At 35.9% G+C, this 21,108-nt stretch overlaps 1 protein-coding gene across 2 annotated transcripts in view; it reads left to right on the top strand.

Annotated features, from left to right (window-relative positions):
• LOC145966369 (protein cortex) overlaps window positions 1–21,108 on the top strand; it is a 43,267-nt gene that overhangs the window by 15,894 nt on the left and 6,265 nt on the right. The window lies entirely within an intron of this gene.

Here is a 21,108-nt window from a genome sequence, read left to right as displayed (position 1 = left end):
CGGCAGAATGCTTGTAATAATTATCGCAAGATATCGGAATGCGCGATAAGGATTGCTCCTCAAGTTCTTTTACGTTCGTGTATGCAACATGCACGATGCTGGAAATCGAGACTCGACGCGATACCCGATACACTACGGTAAACGAACACCAAGTGCGCGAAGCCAAGTACGGGGTCATTAATTATGCAATTAATTACCACCTAATTACCAGTGTCTCCTCTCTATATCTTGTGTTTCGTACCTTCCTGATTACACTGTTATAAAACGTCCCGCTATTTCTTCTTCGTCCACAACCAGAGAATAAACGACTCTGTGTAAAAAGCGCCATTTTATTATATAAGGTGTCTCATAGAGATCAATTTTGTCAAAAAATAAGCATCTTCTTCCATTGGTAAAATGCATTGCTTTCGAGATATCTTATTTTTCAATCGTGTCATTTCCTTGTAAAAATTTAATTAGATCAACTACATAAACGTCTAGTTTGTTTATATTAAGATTAGAAAACATACTGTGCTGTCGTAAAGAAATTATTTAACGCCAATTTGAATAAAATTCAATCGTTTCAAGCGTTTTATTTTAAAAAAATGCAAATTCTAAAAATAAAAAATAAAAGAATATAAAAAATGTAAATGTAGATTTTATTATAACGGAATTATTAAAATTTTTACACAAAGAATCAGCAAATGCACTGATAAAGTCAAAAATATGATACCTCGAAAACGATGCATTTCCAGAAATTCCAAAGATGCTTATTTTTTGATAAGGAATACACATGTATTTATTTTATATAGAATACTCTTTTGGGGAATAGTATTTTTTTATTCTTTCTTCAAAAATGTTCGCTTTCTACGTAACTTCTTCGATACAGTCGAGATTTAATCACAACGTACAGAAAAAAAATAAGTGTCAAATCAAAACTTATATAAACTTAAATTAACGCATTCATTGTTTCATATATACGCAGCAACCTATAATCTTCTTAGAAGAATTTAATAATTTTAAATTTCAACAATATTATAGTCTTATTTCAATATTGTAATTGTCATCTCAAGAATATATAATTATTTAATTCTACTTTAAGAAAATTATAATCTTTGATTTAAAAATGTTATTTTCTATCTGACATTGTTTCCTTTCATTCAAGAAAATTAAAAATCTTAAATCATAAGAATATATTTTTCTTGATTGAACTATATAAAATGGCTTCATTCAAGCAATTATATTTTTCTTTAATTAATGCAATATAATCTCATTTCAAGATTTCCGTTCAAACTAAAGATATTTTCAAAACAAAATGTCCTTTTCTTCTGTGCGGACGGTCTAGAAATATCCTCGACAATGTGTCAAGATTCCGAGTTTCAAATTCGTTGTAATTTCACGTATGAAGCGTTACATCCTTTGGTAAATAATATTAACGCGACCACTACTTGGAAATTTATCTGGCCATCACCCGATATAAAGTGCCGCGTTGGCGCGAGTAAATGCGAACCTATTTACTCGTCATGCAGATGACCGGTAGCCGCCACATCTTTCTTTTTTTTTCCAAGCCGAGTTTCATTACGGCGATAAATTACGGCGAAGAGCGAGGAATTCTTTCGAATGGGGGAGACGAAGCAAGTCGTCGTCTGTCATGTACGTGTTATTATACAAGCGTATTAAAATCACGGTCTTCTCGGATTTTTAGTCGTTTGACGGTTGTCACGCAAGAAACCTACCCTATAAAGATACAAAAACGCGCTTCAACATTTCACTCTTGAATGCGCGCGATGAATGTGAGGAAAATTCCAGTGTCGTATGAAGTAAAATTGATCATTACGCAATAAAACGATTGCTTTTAGGATAACATTAGAATAGAATCTCTTTGCGCAATGTATTTTTAGAAACGGACCAAGAGAATTAAAAAAATCAAGATCTTGTATTCTATACAAGTCTATAAATACGTTTATTTTACACGCGTCTGAAGCCGAGAAAATGGTATCGCGTTTCTTAGATCTCTGGTCATTCGAGCGGAACGAGACCGCGTGTGTATTCGGGTGCGAGAGCAATTAGCAATTAAGAATTGCGGTGACACGATCGCAAGTCTATTCGTTATAGCAAACACCTAATGAGTGCAATGACAACGGTTGTTATCGCAATCGGTTAATTGCGCATTCAATCAAACTTCTTGTGCGGAATATTGATAGGCCGTTTTCCCCCTTCATTAAACAATTTTCTCAAAGAGAAGATTGCGTGTAATAGTACACTTTCCAAGATTTTACATCGTGAATCGTTCGTGTAAAATGAAAATGTAAAAGGAATTACTCAAAAACTATTGATTTTATTTGTAGACTATTATAAATAAAAAAATGTATGCGCGCGCGCGCGGAACAGCTGATTGTCATAATAATTTAAATATTAATTTACGCGTTCGGATTCTAATTGGCTCTTCTCTCGACTCTCGCCGATATTGTATGGAGGAATTTTTCTCGTTTTCCGTTTGATGATGAAAATCGCTGAAGCAAAACGGTTCGAGATAATTTAATGATATGATGTACATGTGTCACGCACATTCGTGATAAATCACACGTAAATTGTCATATGGTGCATAAATAATCTACGTTGTAATTTATATCACGCCAGACACCGGACAGCTACATTGTAAAAGAAAGTATGTAAAATTACACGAACAATAAGATGTAAAATCGATGATGATCTTACATTTATTGCTCACGTAATTCTGTAATATTTTTTCAATATATAAAACCGAAGACAGCCGGAGCGATTGAACTTATGGATCACCGCTTTGCCGCACGGACTTTCTTCGCGATTAACCTCGGCTTTTAACCGAGACCCGGCTACGCCTCGCATCATCCTACACATCGCAGAGAGCAGTCTGAACCCCATGACACAGCACGACGGATATTTTCTTAACCGTCGACGATATTAACTCGGATCAAATTATATTTCATAGAAGACTCGTAGCGCGAATAAAATATAATGTAGATAAGTTTGCGAGTATTTTTGCCTATTCTTTCCCGAGGGCGGAGAAAAGAATCACAAAAACCGCTCACAGGTATTGATCCGAAACACGTATACACTTTTATGGAAGGCGTTCGTGTATCGAGAATTTTGAAACTGAATTTCATGGATAAATATGATAATGAATCGGAATAAAATCTCGTAAAGTTTTTCGAGAGAACGAGAAAGAATATCTCGTCGGCCAATGGAAGCTTGCAAGTTAGTGACACCAATGTTACAATTATTAATCGAGGCAATTAGCGGTACCGCTGGTTAAATGTCAAAATGTCGGTGCTCCGTTCGCCATGATATCGCGGAATGCGAATGGCCTTACAAAGTATTAGCTTCACCGACGTCATTCTGATTTTTCAAAGTACTACATTCCTCGATTCCCGATGCATGTTGCCTTCGTCGCAAATTAAAGCTTAATTAAATTCTGTAAAAAAAGATTTGTTGTAAAGATTTATCTATTTTTTATTTTTATTATTTTTATTATTTTATTATTCTTATTATTTATATAATACTACATATTTTATTGTATTTAACAAAAATATAAGATATTAATTTGCGAGAAGTCGTTTGTTAAATTGCATCACTTTTACATTTCAAGATAAACCTCTTTTCTTTCCGAAAAGTAAATATTTTTCAATCATACATCAATGATTTTATAATATTTACGCTTTACCGGTTACGTCATTTCATAGTTTAAAAATGATTTATGCTTAGAGTATGCACGTTATGCTACTGATGTATATATTATTCGCACACGATATTCGCGACGACACTTTGACGAGCCTCTGATGAAGCCGTAACGCATAAAACGAGAAGCCGTTCTGACTTTTACGAGTGGCTCGTTGTTTGCCCGAGAAATTATCAGGCAAATGCGGCTTTGATCGTTTATCCTGTATGACCAACTCGATAATTCAATTACGGCCGCTCATCAGAAAGGAACGTCAATTGACTGTTGGACGTACGCTAGATTAAAGCAAGTTAAAACGGTCAGAAAAAAGTCGAGAAAATAGCTTCATTTAATTTGAAAATTCCATTAAGATGTATTAGATGAGTGTAGTAGGTCAAGTTGTTGATTGATTTCTACGACACGAAAAAGAAATGATGTAAATTAATCATTAAATTGTTTGCTATCATTAAATGAAGAATTTAGAAATCTATCCAAGGAATCATCGGAAGGAAAATATGTTTCTTATATAATATTATACTTTAAGGATACTCATTTAATAGAAACTTATTAATATTTACTGCCTGTAATATTAATTTTTATAAAATTTAGAAATTTAATAAAATACAAAGAGAGAAGATTCTTCGCAATACCTATTAATTATAGTATCTACACTGAGAAAAATTATTTGATTGTACCAACAAGACGTATATGATTGAAGGCATTTTGGTTAAATCAAACAAGAATTTCTAGTTATCATGATAAGACTTGATTTTTTATAACTAGAACGTTTAATAGATTTTACTATAAGGATCTGGTTAATATTTTCTGGTTGAATCTATAAAATTTCTTGTTACATTAACTTCTTTGCTTGCCGTTAGGCGACGAGCCACTTTTAACTTAACTCGTATTCAATATTTGCCATGAAATGTATATAAAGAACTAGTATTAACATTAAATCTAAAGTATATTTTTTTTCTCTTACGAGCAGTAGTGCCAGAAAGAGGACGTTAGCTCTCTGATTGTGTGTGTTTGAGCTGCATTCTCTTCTTGCATCACTGTTTATCAGTTTAATTTCTAACAAACTGAATTTAAAATAATTTATTCAATAATCTGGATTGAATCTATCCAAAATAATCTTGTTGGAATTTAGAATATTAAACAGACTTTTGAAATTAGATGGAAAAAACTTTAGACGACTTGGTGCTGGTGAGTTTAGTATTATTAACGAGAAAATTTGATAAATTTAACAGGAAGAAATTAATCAGATTCATGTGGTAATTCCTACAAAAATTCTGGTTCGTCCATTTTCCAACAGACATACTGGTTGAATCTACCAGAATCCTAATTAATGCAACCAGATTTTTTTCTCAGTGTAGAAATTATAATTAATAGAAATTCAGTTAATTAAGTATGTGATATACGGCTGCTCGATATTAAATTTACAGAGTAACTCTCTCGTATTTAAAATTTACAATCTTTGTCTTTTTTAAATTATTACATTTTTTATTATTAAATTTTTAATTATTAACCTTTAAAATTTATATTATAGTATTATTTTTATAAAATTATAAATATTTTTAAAATATAAAAAATCCTCTCTCTTTCTCTTTTACATCATATTTATATTTAAAATTAACCATTTTTTTCTTGTTTTGAATTATTTTATACAATTGAAAACATTTAATTATTAATTTTATTAAAATCTTTATTATAAATTACTTGTTTTATTTTTATTATTATTATTTATATGTCACATATTTTACATACATATTAGAATACATCTGAATATTTGAAATATCGTTAAGTGTATTAATAATCTATAAATAATAAATGATTTCAATTTTAATATATTAATAATGGCATTTATATGATATATATATAATATTGTAATCTTTTTATATTATTACATAATTTTTTTTAAATTTAGATATAATTAAAAATACGTTTCCTAAATTATCAATATTTTTCATTAATCTTTTTTTCTATTTATGTTAAATTTTAAAATTTACATAAATAGCAAAGAGATATAATGTAATAATTAATGTATTTAATAATAATGAAATATTATTTGGAGCGTCTCGATTATTTTTACGAATAGCACGTCGCAAAAATCAGACTTTGCTTCATTCGCGATACATCGTTGTTAATATATAATAACGCGACGCGGTTAAAGGGGCGGAAGATATCGCGTGACTGCCGGAGAGAGAGTCGGTTGCATCGCTTGCATTTTTATCAGTCGCGCTACTGCAACTAACTTTGTGAGCGAGTAACTTGCCGGCCGTAATTCTGCGTGTTGTCGGGCCTGCGTTATTAGCGTCCATCGACTGGTTTTCTTCGTGGTCGGCGCGCGGACCGGTTCGTTATTTAAAAAAGCGGATAACTCGTTATCAGTCGAGAGTTTCGTGATCGGCGTGCGACTTTTTCAACGCGGCGTCTCTCGTATATAACGCAGCTTCCCGCGATATCGGACCGAAGGTCGAAGCAGAAAACATCCGCGAGTGCATCCATTTGCTCGAGCCGTGTAACTTCAACATATCAAGGAACATTGATCATAATGCCTCAGCGTAAGTGATTTTTATGCTAATCGATCCTTTCGTTATGCATCTTATTTTAGGAGAAACGAGACGCGCCAGAGGTATAGATGAATGCTTCCAGATAAATATGTTCATCAACTGTATGTATTAAATAATTATATTTTAATTGAGAAGAATTCATCTCTAGCAACTCGATCTTTCTCGATCTTATGATTATAAGATGCAAATTCGGGATAACGATGCACGACCCAAATCGATAGACAACCCCTTTTCGATCTCGCGTAATTCGTGGTGCCACTTGGACCACTCGCATCTTGCATCTCGCAGGTCCATTTTTATAACGGATTCGACTCTCGACCAGTCGGTACTCGGCCAAGGCTGGTCCGATGCTGGGCCGGCGCTCAGCTGTTCGTTGCGCCTGTAGGGCAACACGAAACCGGTGGATGCGGAAAAAAAGGCGTAAAAGAGAAAAAGGTCGAGCTTGCACCTGTCGTGACGCGGTCGTACAAGGCCGACCCCCGAAGAAACACGAGGCGAGGAGAAGCGATAAACAGGATTCGAGTCTCGCCTTAAGCGAGGTCGAAATTGCGAACCCATCGATCCCTTTGATCGACTTTCGTTGTCATATCGTTAATTAATGCAAAGACGCGATCGTGGAAAATCTCCGTTTCTCTTATCTCGCTCGAGCTCTACAATATCAGTTAACAATCATACAATAAAAGTGTTTGTCGTTATCAGAATGAAATATACATTGAAAGATATTAATTTTATACTTTTTCTTTTTTAGTGAATTAGATGTTAATATCTTTTTTAGTAAATTAAGAAAAATAGTTTAAATAAAAATTTATAGAATATTTTGAGGATTTAAATGACATTTAAATAGGAACAATATAGGAGCATGTTTAAAGCTAGATACTTGTATCGCATTATCAAAAATCCGAGATTGCATTTACAAATAAAATTCGTCGAATTGTAACGTTTATTCTAAAGAGTACGCATAACAACAAAAAAGTTTCGTGCTTTTTTAAATTGAATTAGTAAAAATGTCACTCATCAAAGCAATAATGTAAGATTTTATCGAAGATCAATAAATATTTCACCCACACTTTTACTTCTCGATCTTATATTTCGCTATAATTATGACAAACTTTATTAAAAATACATAATAGTATTACATATTATGTTTGCAAGCTGTATTTAAAGCTTTTTCTATTTATTTTATTATCTCGGGAAGAAGTTCCTGGGCATATATTTGGAAAATTAAACAATATGTAATTAATACTAATTCAGTGTATTACTATAAATTCAGAAAAAATAAATTCAAAATTACATATATACTACATTTTTCACTCTCAAGATATGATAAATCCACAAAAAAATGAAGAAGACTTGATTTAAAAAAATCAGATATTTGTTTAACAAGGATATTACTATAAATTTATTTCATATATAATATTATAATATACATAAGACTTATTTTCAAATATCATTGATTAAAATAGACACTATATATATATATATATATATATATATATATATATCATTAACTGATTCTTTCAGTAGGATTTCATTAATTTGCTATGCTATACTTATAACTGATGTGAGACCATCAGTGATTACTCGCTATCTGTCAATGATAATGCACTGATTGCATTTGAAAGAATTTGTATTTCAGACATCTCTTCTCCCGAAGATTTTTTTTTCCAAATCGAATAATCGCGCGATCTTTCCCATTTCGTAAACAAGCTCTGCAAAAGTATCATGAGAGTACGAGATACGCAAATACAAATAATATCCAACAGCAGCGAATACTCCGCACAGTTTATTAGCAACCGGTCGCGCGCGATAAAAGCGTAATCGTTGTAATTTATATTAGCAGCGGTAAAACAAGCTGCGAGTGAAGTGAAAATTAAAATATATCGCCATGTTTTTCGTCGATCGGCCGGTTCTGTAAAATTTATTGGACTTTTTGCGACGCGCAGACCAGTATTCCGTGGCGGACCGGTCCAATAACAATATTAACGTCGGCCCGGAGAGATCTTACGGAACAGTCGGTGACACGCGGTGTTAACCGCGCTAATGTCACACGTTCACCGAGAGCCAATCCCGGCGGTCTTGGAATGTCACGTAAAATTCGTGCGAATGCATTATCCGAAGAAACATGCGATTTCTGATATAATTCGCCCGATAAGAGTTTCGAAATCTGTGTCTTACCGAAAGGGTGACAATATACGTTTAATGTGCCGAATCGATTTACAAGAAAGTCACAACAAAAAAGAAGCAATCACGTATTATAAGTGTATATCTCTCTGAGAATTATCTTGTGTATAGAGAGATCTATATAAATAGAATAGATCGGGTACAAACCACTACATCAGTGTATTTCTTGTCAAAATATAAGTATCTTTTATTTGATAAAATTTTCACAAATACATTGTTTTCGAGATATCTTATGTCAATATAGTGCATCTATTTTCCAATTTTTCTAATTTTTGTAAATGAAACTTTGGAAAACTTTAAAAATTTTGTTAATATTTTGATATAATTAAATCTAAGATTTACATTTTTATATAAACACTTGCAGAAATTTATTTTATTTCAATTCACATAAAATGAATTCTCTTATGGAAGTGTGCTTTCCGGCTTTAGAAATAAAAACGTTATCTATATAATTTTTTTTCTTATTATTTCGTGTTTAATTACTATATTTTTCTTAAATGGAATCACTCAATGATTATTCACAATTTATTAGTAATAAAATTAATTTTATTACTGAAAGCAATAGACAATCATTGATAGTCTCACAATAAGTTACAAGAGAAGACAACACTGCAAATCAGTAAAATTTTTCTAAAATAATTATTTATATAATAGTGGCTGTTTTAACCAATGATATTTTAAAGGTTTATCACATTTTATAAGAGTAAAAAAGTATAATATATATGTATAAAAAAATTTTGAATTGGAATAGTTTGAATAATTATATGCGTCAATTATCGGTGAAATCTTGCATTATTTTTTTAAATTATTTTTATTAATTCAGATTAAAAGAACATAAAGTGTCTTTATACGAAAAATATCGGGATTTATAAATAATAAAATTTTAAGATACTTATAGCTTTGAGGAAGTATCATAGTAGATATCAATGTATTGCGATAATGTACGTAAAAATAAGATATCTCAAAAATGATGTATCGTTGGAAACTTTATCAATGAGAAAGAAGACTTATTTTTTCAACATGGAATACAATAATACCAGAGCCTCCTTTTCTCTCTAAATATATATTCTACCTATATAGAACACCCAGTATATGTACGAGGCGATATATTCTCTGAGAATCATCTTGTATATACCGCGACATGGTATTTGCGGCTATGTCCTACGCGAACGATCGCGGAGCCCGCTTCTTGGGTGGCTCCTCGAACTCCCCAGGGGGTGCCCCCTTCCCTCTTACTCTCCCCCTCAACTACTTCCTCTCTCTTTCTCTCTCTCTCTCTTTTTTTCTCGAGAAAACACTGCGACATGACGTATTCTAATGATAGTACCACGCCAGGACGTGTTTCTCATCCTTCGTGGCCGCCGTCGAGATTCAGGCCGCTCGATCGAGGAACAAAATTATTTTTAGATTCGCGATGAAATGCCTTTTGTGCCTCGCAACATTGCGTTCGAACTGCCGGCGTCATCACGCCTGGTTAAGAAGCCCGTATATAATTAACTTTCCTCTCTCGATTACGTCGCAGATTACCGGGGAACCGTTTTATTTCACTAATCCTCGCCACGCATCATACTCCGGCCAGACCTCGGAGAGGGCATCCGATTTAATCTATCGACGTTGAAAAAAAAAAAAAGCTCTGATAAATCCAATCAGATCGGTTGTCGACGTGCGCGCGGGGGGCTTTTTTTCCCCCGCGCGTCTTCCAGTTCCAGTCTCGGTGTAAACTAGTTTTGTGAGACAGGTAAAGAGAAGAAGAGTGTGCATCCTCCAGTGATCACATAATCGTACGTTCACCTCCCAAGGGCCTTCCACCTTCTTCTCTCCCGCTTCTTCCTCTCCGCGCTTCTTCTGCTTCTTCTTCTTCTTCTTCTCTTTGCTCTTCCTCGTCTTCTTCCTCCTTTTCCCTTTTCTCTCTCTTTTCTTCGACCTTCGTCGAGTTTCTATCTCGCCACGCCAATCTACTATCGAGCATTCTTCTAAGGTCGATCGAATCGTCTCTCGCGCTACCTTACACGATATGCTGCCTCGTTCAAAGGGACTCGCGTTCGCACAATGTTGCGGTCGTCGGATTATCTGTACATGCGAGCTTATATAGTATAGCCATCTCTCTATCTACTTATCTATCTCCGAGTATGAAGAGAAATATATATATATATATATATATATATATATATATATATATATATATATATATATATATATACACAGGGTGTCAGGGCAATCTCTCTTCCCAAAAAAAGCTCTTGTAGCTTACCTCGAGAGCTTTTCAAGACACTATAATAAAGTATTCTTTCATCGAGCACTTTTCGAGTTATGAGGCTTGAAATAATCTCTTGATTTTACATAAGCCATAAAATATCTAGTAAAATATTCATTTTTCGATTATCTTACCTTAATACTTTTATGTACAAAATAATGAGAGAAATCAATTGGTGTAAAGAAGACATATAATTGTTTCGAAGAAAAAATATGTAATTTGCAATTAACAATTACATATTTTTTTTACTACATATTTTATGGTTTATGTAAAATTAAAAGATCATTTCAATCGCCTCATAATTCGAAAAGTACTTGATAAAAAAATACCTTATTATAGTGTTTTGAAAAGCTCTCGAGGTAAGACACTACAGCTTTTTTGGGAAGAGATTGCCCTGGATATGTATATTCTGAGAATGAATTTTTAAATAAGATCCCCTCCTCGGAATTCCTCTGGTGAGACTCGAATTTATCTGGAATAATTGCAATCTTATCGCTTATTCCGGGCGTGTCGGACGCAGTTTCCTCGTCCGCATCTAATCAGGGTATAACGGGTCGTAATTGCATAAGACCGTTTATCGATGGAATTTCGAGAAACGGTCACGATTCTTCCGCTTAATGAACGACGTCGACACGTTCGAATTGGCAACGGATACAGGATAGAGAGCGTAAATATTGCTGGCGCAATTCGGAGAATGCGGTCGAGACGTCTCTGGATAGACTTCTTCCTCCTTATTTCGTCTTAATCGCGCACTTCGACATGCATTAATCGTGTGTTTGAGGCGTTTCATCGCGTCTGGAGCACGCGATTCGGAAACATTCTTCGTGATTCCCCCCACGAACGTTCGGCTATTATTTCGAACCGATCGGTTCCGTGAATGGAAGCGCAACGCGCGCTGCTATCACGTGAGGCCAACACACACTACGGGCCCGACAGGTGTTTATTGATGAAGATAGAGGTGTTCGGTTTACCGCGAACGGCGCGGTTGCTTCACATCGCGCGATGGACGATCTCCAGCAACCCGCGATTGAGCAAGAGCAATTATCGATGGTTGTCGCTTAACGCGATTAATCGAATTGGTTTGACGGGAGGGGGAGGCAATCGTGACAGCTGCCGCGATGGCATTTCGCTGATCTCGCGGAACCCGACACGTTTTCCGCTCCGCCTTGAATCCTTCCTCCCTCGGAAGGCGATAAGCCTTCGGTGTAATTATTAAATTATTAAATTATTAAAAAACGTAAATGGGTGCTACATAATTTCTTTTGCTCGAAAACGCGGAATATAAGATCTTAATTCAATATCTTAGAAAAATATTTAAGAAAATTGTATAATAATATTGGAAGTTTCAGTTCCACGATAGGACAAATGGCGAAAGACTCGAACGAATGGAACCGTAAAAAGCTTACCCGATCGCGTGCATATCAAACCGCTGGAATGCGTACCTGCGCCTTAATGCACGATTTCACGCGTAATGGCGCAATGAACTTGTATCAATCCGCTCACGCGAGCTCGACGCGAGTCTTGCCATTATTTCAGGACGACGCGATAGATGCGAAAGAATATACAATCCTACGGGGATGCATTATAAAAATTCTAGCACGAATAGATGATTGCATGTATACGAGAAACGATCCATCTTTCTTTCGATGAGGGGAATAGCATTTAAACATCGTATAAAATATCATAAATATTATACGGGGAATTTGCAAAATTGTCTGTGAATTAATAAATGGATTTCAACCAAATGGAAAAAATAAATATATAATATATTAATAAATTAAATAAGATTTATAACAATGGATATAATTATTTAAATAAAATTAATTAATTAATTAATTTAATTAAGTACGACATTTCATTTTGGAAAATAAGAAGATAAACTCGATATTTTATAACGAGAAAGAAATAATATATAACACGTGCAATTTATTATGTATACACTGTACTTGTCGAAGAACAATTCATAAATACCAGACGCATAGATGTATTTCCAGTTAAGAGTTAATTAATTTGTGAACGCAGGAATTACACGAGCAAAGTTTGCGTAATATAAATTGGAAGATTTCGCGACAAGAAAGAAATATATATGTATACATATAACCGTTTATGACAAAGACACGACAGGAACGCTATCGCCGCATGCGCGCATAACTGTGCACTTGGTACAGATCGATCATTGTGACGTATCGTCGGGATGATGGGCGATGCTCGCGTTGTTCGTGGACTCTTCGAGCCATCGAGAATTTTCGGGGACCTCCTACGACGACGAAATGCATCTCATCGATGACGTATCGCGGCGTGAAATTCTTCAAGAGAATCAATCCCAAAACCTCAGATCTAGATACATGATTCAATTTAATTCGTGATAAAATTCGGGACAAAATATTATACAATGCTTGACAAGTATAAAATATTAGGAAGGTATAAACTCCTTGATTTTATGCGTGCGCAAATATAGTCATAGCGTCTGTCGCTCTACATAATTAATTTCGCGATTATCGTATATATAATTGCTACGTAGTTTTTTAAAGAGATAATTAATATCAAATATAAAAGAGAGATAAAATATATATTTTATAATATTTTTATTGTATTGAAATTAAATATACATGCAATGTACTATTTCATCTACATAAAAATTCGAGACAAAATATACAATGCTTGACATGTATAAAATATTAGGAAGATATAAGCTCCTCGATTTTGTGCGTGCGCAAATATAGTCATAGCGTCTGTCGCTCTACATAATTAATTTCGCGATTATCGTATATATAATTGCTACGTAGTTTTTTAAAGAGATAATTAATATCAAATATAAAAGAGAGATAAAATATATATTTTATAATATTTTTATTGTATTGAAATTAAATATACATGCAATGTACTATTTCATCTATATAAAAATTCGAGACAAAATATACAATGCTTGACATGTATAAAATATTAGGAAGGTATATCTCGATTTTGTGCGTGCGCAAATGTAGTCATAACGTCTGTCACTCTACGTAATTAATTCCGCGATTATCGTATATATAATTGCTACGTAGTTTCTTAAGAGATAAAATATAATATTCATGTATATTTAATTGAAATATATTTCGAGAGAGATAAAATATATATTTTATAATATTTTTATTATATTGAAATTAAATATACATGCAATGTACTATTTTATCTACATAAAAATTCGGGCATTTTCTCCGATTCGCGTGACGCGATATCGAGTCGGAATCCGCTGAAACGGGTTAACGCTCTCGGAAAGCGGAATGAGATAGCGACGCGGGGATACGTTATCAGCGCGTAGAAAGCGCGCAAAGTTACTGCGCAGTTAAGCGGTTAAAGCTATGCTCTAAATCGCGGTATTTGAGACTAGTTGGGCCCATCGAAGCGGCTCGGCTCCTGGCACGGCTCGCGGACCCTCGGTCGGGTCCCCCCGTCGCGGGGAGGGGGGGCAGGGGGACCCGGGGGGCCCTCGCGCCGAGCTACTCCAATCGAGACGCGCCGCTACAATCGGCGAGGAGGAGGAGCGCAAGTAGGTGGAGAAAGAGTTGTGAAACCGTGTGTAGACCTCGCGTAGGTTGTTGCCAGCGACGACTCGTTAGGTCGTCCCGACAAGAGAGAAGCGACGAAGTCGCCGCAGAAAGTTATTGCCGCAGTTAACTCCATAACCGGACGAGTTTGGCGTTGACCGTCGTGTTATAACCGCGATAACGAGCCCGCGAGAGTGGCGAGAAAATCCTCTCGCGAGAATTCCATTAATCTAAATTCGATCGAAGTAACGCGGAATATATTTTCTTATTGCGTATACTGAGTAGACGGAATGTATCTCTCTTCGCCTGTATCCCTCTTCTGCTATGAGTATATTGCGCATTATAACGAGATTTTTCTCTCGCGTTGCTTTCCGCCCACGCTTTGACGTCAACATCAAAACACGAATCCGTTTTATAAATAAGTCACAATTCGCTGGAAGATTCTGTAATATTTTTTTATTATATATATCATTTTATTTTATACAATTATTAATTTATTATTATATAATTTTATATTTTAATTTATAATTTTTTGCGTCGTATAGAAAGAGAGAAAGAGAGAGAGAGAAAGAGAAAATGTACATATACATATATATATATTATATTTTACTCTTTTTCAAAAGGGCAAAATATATATAATGTATATAAAATATACTACATATAAAATAAATAATATTGTTATAAATAAAATTCTGTTTTATAGTTTGGTCGCGAATTACGCGAATTAAATTGTTTAAAAGCTTTTAGACACTCATCATATAATAATTAAAGTTTTTTTCTAGCATTTTATAATTCCCAATTTCCGTATCTATCCGTGGCGGAAATTTCAAAGGTATATATTAGCAATCCATAAGAATGAAATCTGATTTCCGGCAACAATATCATACTACCAAGTTACCCTGCAGAATTAAGAGCGTATTCATCGAGATTTGTATTCTAGATCGAGAGATTTATATTCTAGAAGAGGGTCAAAAAATTTATCGACGCCCTCGTAATGACTGTACTTTGCATCTCACAATCAGGGTTTGCGCGATCGCGTTATCGGGAATGTCTGAAATCGGTTCTGTATGTATATTCGACCAGAGTTTTTCGCTAGAGAAAAATTACTGATTGTGAGCCTCTAAATTTGTCAAGCAATTTAAATCCTGTATTTTTGCCATCTTTATTTTTTATCTCCGTATTTATTCTCAGTTTCTTGTTTTAATGCATTCATTTTTAATGCAGTTCATATTTATCGAATTGTATATCAAATCATTATAAATAGACATTATAAAATTTTCGTTTTCATAAATAACAGCTGAAATGTACGAATATCTCTATTCTTTTCGTTGCTGTAGAAAGATTAATAATGTATGTGATAATAATTAAACGAGTTTTTACCGGAAGATAAAATCATGCTGACGATCCGCTGTCGAGTAATTAAAAACAATAATTCGAGAAATTTTTATTATCTGGAAATTATATGCAGACAGATGACTTTGAAAAGAAAAGTAGATGGGAAATCATCACATCTTCTATCATTAAATGGATCTTTAAACTGAAATTTCATTTCAAAAATTGCATTTAATTAAAAAATATCGGCTTTTTTAAAGACCTCTTTTTTCCAATGTCTATTACTACCATCTTTGCGACCTATTTGCGAGAAACATTCACATTGTATATCTACATAATGACCGAAAAATACCTACATAATAATCAAAAAATGTTTTTCCAACGTTCAGATAATCTTCTGATCTGATATGATTACTTGAGAAATGATCGAGAGGACGCCTAGACTTTAGTGCAATTCGCAATGCAGTGACTTACCAGCGGTGTTCCTGTGCACGCGTCGAAGTCTCTAGGGAGGTTTCCTTCTCTTCGGCAAAGGCGGCGCGAGACCCATTCGCGCGTGCTTCCGGAGGAACGACGTCGTATGTTTCATTTTTTCATTCATTCTTTCACTTGCCGCTCGTAGGTTGGGCTTCCTGCGGCTCGCAGCATCGCGCGTTCATCTGAATCTATCCTGAATTCTCCCTGAACAGGCTCTTTTTTAATATCCCTTTTTTAATATCCCTGAATTTATGTGAAATTATTCCTCGCGTCGAGACGACTTTTCCGCCTGATCGGATGGATGATGGATCGGATGATGCTTTCGATCTCTTTTTGGTAGAAGAAACATGGAACTCGGCCGTCCAAAAATTCGATACGTTCGCATGACACGATCTTATGCTCGCTCGTGGTCGAGGAGAAGTCTGTTCATCGATCGCAGCATACGAGATGCTTGCGAAGCGGCCTTTCTCTCACGTTCTAAACTCGCAGGAAGTTGGCAAATCCTTCTTTTTTATCGGTCTTTCCTTTTCTCTCTTCTATCGATGGTCGCACTTTTTGTCGTTGCTTTTTCTTCCGTCAAAATATATTCGCACGAAATAGGCTGGTGTGAAAATTTCTAAAAAATAGTTCTCGTTTGACGCTTCTCGATAAAACGTCTCCTTTCGTTGCAGCGACTAAAATCATGGGTTTTACTACGAGAATTTCAATTCCTCCGAAAAACAGTGCGATGATTTTTAACAGTGCAACTGCATCCATGAAAACTTATTTCATATTCATGTCAGTTTAAAACCAATTTTGCACGATATCTATAAAAAGACAGAGAGAAGAAAGAGAGAGACAGGGAGGGATGGCAAATGTTAAAAGACCTAACTGTATCTCCCGCAAGAATTCGAAAAATCATTGCACGGAGATCATTGATCCTTGATCCTTGTAACGACGCCGAGGCCTCCGGGATCCTCGTTTGCCGGAATGATTTTTTGCCTTTCCGCTCGATCGATTCCGACCGGCGCGGCGATCACAGCCAACTCCCACTTCCTCGATCACTTCGTCGAGTAAAACCCCCGCGGCGTAATCCAACTCTCGGCACGCACGTCGGAGAATCCGCACGCACCACGTACGTGGTGAATCGCGAAACCGTGATCGGCGAGGCGACGGTGACGATCCACCTTCCGGATCGTCTTCCGCGCGATATTCGACGGATTATGATCCTTAACGATCGCAAACACGTATGAACCACGCCTCGAATCACGTCGCGGTTAGCATAGGCGCCGAGCCGCATTTTTCACCGAGACATCTCCCAAGAGCGTACGTCATATCGATTTTTTTTAATTAATCGAGATATGTGTTCGTCCCTGCAATAATCAATTCGCGTTCTTTTTCTCTATTTTTAAATATCCGCCTCTTTTCACACGAGCGAGATATATTCCTTTACATAAAGCGTATTTCTTTTTGCGACCAACATGATTGGCTAACTTTATATCTTCTTCGGGAAAAAAGAGAAGGGATATCTCTCTTCTCCTTCAACGTCGATAACATAATCATCTCAAGAATGACATGATAGTGATAAAAATTCAAGCTCCACTGATTAATCGACACTTTTCGACGACAAATATTCGAATGTCATTGTTAATGTTATTACAATATTCGGCTCAGATCGTCAGTTGATTGACTATTCAGAATGATGGTTGATCGAGAATCGAAACGCAAGAATCGGGATTCAAAGGTGCAAGGATTGAGTGGCGATTATATCGAATTATCACATCGATCCTGCTGTCTCACGATCCGTAAGTGCGGAGAGAGGAAACTCGTCTGAGATTTTTCTCCCTCCGTCCCTTTTCGACCACTACGAGTGGCAGTTCGAGTATCCTCGATGATTATTCATGACGATCATTCTCGACAACTGCTGGTCACTGGGACAAGAATATACGGCATATTCGATTCGCGAACGCGTATCATGGTCTCCCCCGCGAAAAGGGAAGGAAACAAGAAGCGACGAGCGGAATCGCGGCGAACCCTGTCCTAGGATAACTCGACACTCCTACTCGTCCAAGCATCAGCGAGCGACTGAGGGCTGCAGACAGCGGGCCCAGAAACGGGGCCCGCCACGCCACGGCCCCGGGGGCCCTCTCGAGCCCCCCGCGCCGTGTTCCAGGACCAGTTCGGTCGCTTCGCCGCCGCTGCTGCTACTGCTGCTGCTGCTGCTGCGAAGGAAGGAAGGATACACGCTGTGCTCTCCGCGAGGACTCCCCACTTCTGCGACGACCTATGTCCTAACGTCGCGCATTCCGCGTCCTGCGTCCCGAGAGACGGTCTCCTCCACCTGATCTCGCGCACGCATTTCGCGCCCTCGAGATCACGTCCGGGAAATTTGCCCGCGTCTTCCAACGCGTGACGCACGAGATGTTATCAATTTGTAAGAATAAGGGCACATTTTATGTAGGTTGTTTTTGCGCGCATTTTCTTTCTCCTTGTCTTCTCCCGTTTTAGGATTATTTTGCTCAAGTATCAGATCAGTCTGGAAGATTAGACTCTCTCGAAGGATTTTTAGAAAACATATTTATATAAAGAAAATCTTGAGAATAATGTGTAAAGAAATCAGCTGTTTTTCATGATACAAAAAAATATAATTTTTAGTATTATAAATTTAAAATGAATTTAATTAAAATTAATGTTTCATAAATTATATTATATAACATATAATATAAAATAAATATAATAATATTTACTTTATATTATTTACCCTTTTTCTTTCTACAATATATTTAGTAAAATAATTAAATATGTAAATAAAATTGATGTGTCTAGGAGATCTTAGATCTAATGAATCTCCTCCCATTGATTTATTAATTAATTTGGAGTAGATTTTTCGTTAGCGATTTTGTCAGAAATATAAAGTTTTTTCTTCTGACAAAATTTACTCGATATCTTGACATTTGAACCGATTGAATCACGATGTCTTAATATATTTATCTCATGAATCAGATCGACAAGAGTTAATTAATTAATTAACAGTGTTCCAAACGAAACAAGCTCGTAAACAAAGAAACCGATGAATAGGCGTAATAATTCGTTTTATAGTGAAGCTGTGGATTCGCTAACTCGTTTGTCCCCTTCCTCCGCGGCTATTTGTGCTGCCAATAGCATCATGTGCCCCCTGATGGTCCACCTGGCCCAACCTCTTCGCGTCCGACGGGAGCCAATCGCGTGTCTAACGTACGATCTAATACCATCGCTCGTAACGGGTGTCGAAAGTGGAAGGGAGATCGTCACGCTTACGAGTCGCTTGGGTCCGAGAGATTTAGATTGTTGTCGCGTCGCATCTCGCGCGCTTGCGTCTTCATCCCCGGTATCGCAATATCGAATCAAAAATCGGGATCTCGTCTCTTTTAGAATCCCTCTGTTCTCGAAACATTCAGGAAGAAACAATATGTTTGAATTTTGCATTATAAATTTTCGCACGCGGTAAAGATAAATCGAGGCCGAATAGATAAAAGCGCATCAGGGAGGATTGCATGAATCTATTAAATATAGAGGATATATTTATTTTATATTTATTTTATATTTATTTTATCTTCTTTCAGGAGATAATTCTAAATTATAAGAAATGAAGAGAAAAATAAAAACTGTTAAATTACGATATAAAAACATAATGTTAATTACATATATAAAATAAAATATATTATGTATATTTGCGTAAAATATATTATATATATTTACGAGCAGATAAGATATCTTTTTCGAGACTTCTAGACTAGATAAATTTCACGCTGCGCGATAGTGCAGGTGTGCGATATCTCATAAGCTCGTTTAATCTTATAAATTAAAATTTTATAAGATACGAGCGCACACATACACGCACATATGCACGCACGTACGTACAGACACGCGCGAACGCACGGGAGCATTTTTCGAGTGCATGTGAGATTGGTCCAGCTACAGGAATCAGGTTCGGTAACTTGTCCCATCCATCACTAACCCGGACAGCCAGATGTTCGCAGGGGGTACAATAGTCGTATAAGGTATTACCCCTTCGTGCATAATGCCGAGAGCCTAGCAGAAATTATCCAGCAGCACCCTCCGCATGGACGTAGAAAATTTTGGATTTTACGTCTGGGGTGTGCGAGGGATCCTTTCTCCTTCTTGTAACGTAGCGCGGAAATTGCATCTGCGATTCGCGAACCGAGCGTGAGGTAGAAAATTTTATCGAATTCAGGACACGATGAGAGAATCGATTTAATTCCTTGCATTTTTGTGCTTCAAATTTCTCGTGCTCATTAATTTCGATAATTGATTTTTTCTCATTTAATTGCATTTAAAAAAAAGAGAATATATACACACACACATATACGAAATATATTATATATGATATTAATACAATGTTAAATCAAATTATCAAATTATTAATAAGAATATTTATTAATAATAATTTATTAATAAATTATTATTAATAAATATTCTTAATAATATTAATATTAATAAATATAAAATTATTAATAATTTATTAATAATAATTTATTAATAATTTTATTAATAAGAATATTATACACACACACACGCAAATATATATTTGAAAAAATTTATACGTACATTTGGAATGATTAAAATATATATGTACCAAAATCTGTTTTATTTCTTTAAAAGAAAATAGATGAGAGAATTTTCCGACTATTTTGATCTATATACATGTACAATAAATATGTATTGTTGAGGGAAGAGAACGCCATATAAATAGGACAAGCAAGATCGCTGTATTTCTTTCTCGAATCTCTTCCCAAGAATATATCGTCTCTTACCGAGAGGAGTATCCCCTGTAGAGTTTTGCCGCAGGTGGTACGGCCCACGAACGAACGGCGGCGGCGGCGGCCTGGCGTTTTCGCATCGCATGCGTCGCCGTCGTTTCGCTGACCGGTTCGAGCCAAGCCAAGCGTCGAGCCCCACCGTGCGTCCCGCTCATTCACCGTAGAAATGAAGCTTTCGATTAGCCGCAATATCATGTCAGGTTTTAAACGACACAATCGATCGAAGAGCGATGTGAGGCGACGAAAAGTCACCCGCTCTCGCGTCAAAATAAGCCCGCGAAATTCC

This window comes from Camponotus vicinus, unplaced genomic scaffold, assembly GCF_025532165.1.
Source record: "Camponotus vicinus isolate PSW18456_S1 unplaced genomic scaffold, iyCamVici1.0 SCAF_2, whole genome shotgun sequence".
NCBI classification, from domain to species: domain Eukaryota; kingdom Metazoa; phylum Arthropoda; class Insecta; order Hymenoptera; family Formicidae; genus Camponotus; species Camponotus vicinus.
The sequence above is the reverse complement of the archived record's forward strand: the minus strand, read 5'-3'. Positions and strand labels throughout refer to the sequence as shown.